This window comes from Vanessa tameamea, chromosome 22 (genome assembly GCF_037043105.1).
Source record: "Vanessa tameamea isolate UH-Manoa-2023 chromosome 22, ilVanTame1 primary haplotype, whole genome shotgun sequence".
NCBI classification, from domain to species: Eukaryota; Metazoa; Arthropoda; class Insecta; order Lepidoptera; family Nymphalidae; genus Vanessa; species Vanessa tameamea.
Window position 1 is genome coordinate 2,749,110 of NC_087330.1, and position 2,925 is coordinate 2,752,034.

The window sequence follows — 2,925 nt, forward strand, 5'->3', positions numbered from 1 at the left end:
TATATATATCATTTGACTTTTTATGTGTTTTATATTGTAACAGTTTACATATTATATTTTAATTTGTGGGTCAATTTTTAATATACTCTACTGTTTTTATGTGAAAAGGAGTTTTTTTTTGCTTGAGCTTGTCCCAAAGCACACACATTTCGATTATTCGAACTTTTGATAATCGAGTTTCTACTGTATTGCATTAAAAAATAGATTTGAAAAAAAATTGAACGGCAAAAACGGTGCCATTGCCGGAACAACTACCAGAACTACCTAAATGGCATTAAGCTATACCATAAAGGTACCATTAGGTACCCAAAAACATCAAATTAGAAGAATCACGACCACACGAAGCCCGAATTTTTATATATATAAAGAAAATTACAAATAATCATAATATGTATAATAGATACGCGAATATAATATGTTATAAATATTTAATATACAAATAACTATATGAATGTACTTTGTCATAAGAATGTAGTACTTTTTATTTATAGAATGATAACTGCTGTTCTTCATTCTGCCCCAAAAAATTAAAAGTATGCAATTTAATACAAATACCATGAGATAAATGTTACATAACCAAGGAACGTTGTACTAAAATATCTCAAAATGTTACTTTCACCGAGCTCAAACCGTTTATAAAAAATAAATTGTTAAATGTTTTGTTGAAAACAACGAAGTGCCGAAATAGATAAATTTACTTCAAATGGATGTTTTATTTAAAAAAAAAACTTAAAAATGGTTTTTCGGTAACGAATGTCGACAGCTAATTTATAACAGAAAAAAATATATATCAAAAATCATCAGGTCCCACCGAGATTTGAACTCGGATCGTTGGATTCAGAGTCCAAAGTGCTAACCATTACACCATGGGACCGATGCGTGTTCGACTAAAATATTTAATCATATAGTACTCAGGTATCTAATACGTATAATCATTAGTTGTCTTTTTTTTTTAATATTTCTAGTTCAGTCTATTCTCGCTTATCGCTTAGTCAGATTATTATGTATACGCTACACTAATGTAACTCTTATACCATAGTAATACGGTGTAATTTAGATTGATAAGAATTTATTTAAAACTTGTTAATACGTTCATCGACGTATATTATTAGACACGGCATTCAATCATAGCGTATGCGAATAACATTTTTTGTTTATATATTTACATCATAATAAAGTATTATTAGATTAGCTGACACTTGAAATTCGACTCCGCTCGGATAAACTTCTTAAAGTAATAGATATAACTAATTATTTCAACTTTAAGAAGGGAGAGGAGAGAGGTCCTTCGTAATAATTTAAACCACGCGAAGTCGGAACGAATAAACAGTAGTTAATATATAATGGATTGCACTTATATTTGAAAACTTTTCAAAACACAAGGGAACCGATCTGCATGTATTAAACACGTAAGTTTGTTTTTCAACTCGTTAGATGGCGCTAGTTGTTTATAGGTTTGTATATATATGTATATAAAAATGAATCCCTATTTCTGTTTGTCACACCATAACTTGTGAAGGACTTTATCAATTTTATTCTTTCTTTTTCTAATAATTTGTATAAAGTTTTTACAGATGTATGAAGTAAACTATCGAAAGAGTTTATATCATAATAGAAGTATGTTTTGTATCAAAAAGCATTACAATGAACACTATGGTTTTGAATTTTGATTTTTTTTTTTAAATTATGTATTTCATTTGAAATTGAATACCTAAGCAAAAGTATATCGAGTCAGCTATTCACGAATATTTTTAATCTATATTAATATTTAAATTTTAAATAGGAACATTACATCAGGTGTACCATCAAAATGGGTTTTTTAATTGAATTAGCCAATATATAGTCGGTCACCCATCTAACTATCAACCTGAACCAAAGTCACTTTACCACTTAAACGCAATAAACCACAACCGCCCGTGGCTAACTTAATTTACGTATCTCTCCTATGTACGTACATAAAATTTAATTAAACCGTAGGAGAATTTGTCCCGAAGCGCTTTCACTAAGGCGATTAGTACGGGTTCGATCTTGGAGACTTAATTTAAGCGTATTATAGCTGCTCAGACATCTTTCTGGTTCGAATTATGTCCAAGTGCGCTTGTTTAAGAATTTGTAGTCTATAAATGTGTTAAGTGTTCGCTTGAAGAAGAATTGTTTGATTATTTATCCTTATGTTTTTGGTGAACATATATAGATTAATATGTAAAGCAATAACTTGTGAAGGAGTGCAGAAACGGAAATTTATATAAAATATGCAATAGAAATACATTAAAATAATTTTAAAAACAATAATGTTTAGTAAAACCAACAACCAAGTGTACCATGTTGGGCAATTTTCAAGAAGTAATTGCATTGTATTCATTTCGGTATGTACGTAATGAGGCCTTACTGGTACTTACAGCGTCATCAGGCGGAGAGTAGTAATAGAATCTATCAAGAAATTATTTCCATCCTATCAGGTCACACCTCTCCGTAAAACATAGTCATCCCTTTTAGGCTAAGCGTCCCTTTTACAATCATAACATAAAGTTTATTTGGATTTACATAATTTTACTACACAATTGCTTATAATTAAACTAACACATTCAACGGAAGACTACACATTCAAACTTAGACAAGCATCAATGTTTCGGTTTAGTTTTGGTAGAAGTTCGTAGTAATAATTTGAGTTTATAATACATTTCGTGCGCGGTGATGAAAAATATCGCGCGGAATCCATTATCCAAAACCGTATCATCATAATCTGCTCTTCGAGGGTAGAGACTTTAGCCAAGCAGTGAAACGTCAACAGTAACTTTGTTTTTTTCTTTTCTTTATTTGACGGAAGAACAATCGACGATGAACATATCCACCTGTATATCCTGACGTTGTTTAAATCTTCTTATAAAAAAATCTATTTAAATGATCTCATTAGTTAACAAATCT

At 30.2% G+C, this 2,925-nt stretch overlaps 1 non-coding gene across 1 annotated transcript; it reads right to left on the reverse strand.

Annotated features, from left to right (window-relative positions):
* Positions 1 to 802: 802 nt before the first annotated feature.
* Positions 803 to 874, reverse strand: Trnaq-cug (transfer RNA glutamine (anticodon CUG)). Its single transcript has one exon. It is a non-coding gene; the product is annotated as a tRNA-Gln (tRNA).
* Between the last annotated feature and the right edge of the window lie 2,051 nt (positions 875 to 2,925).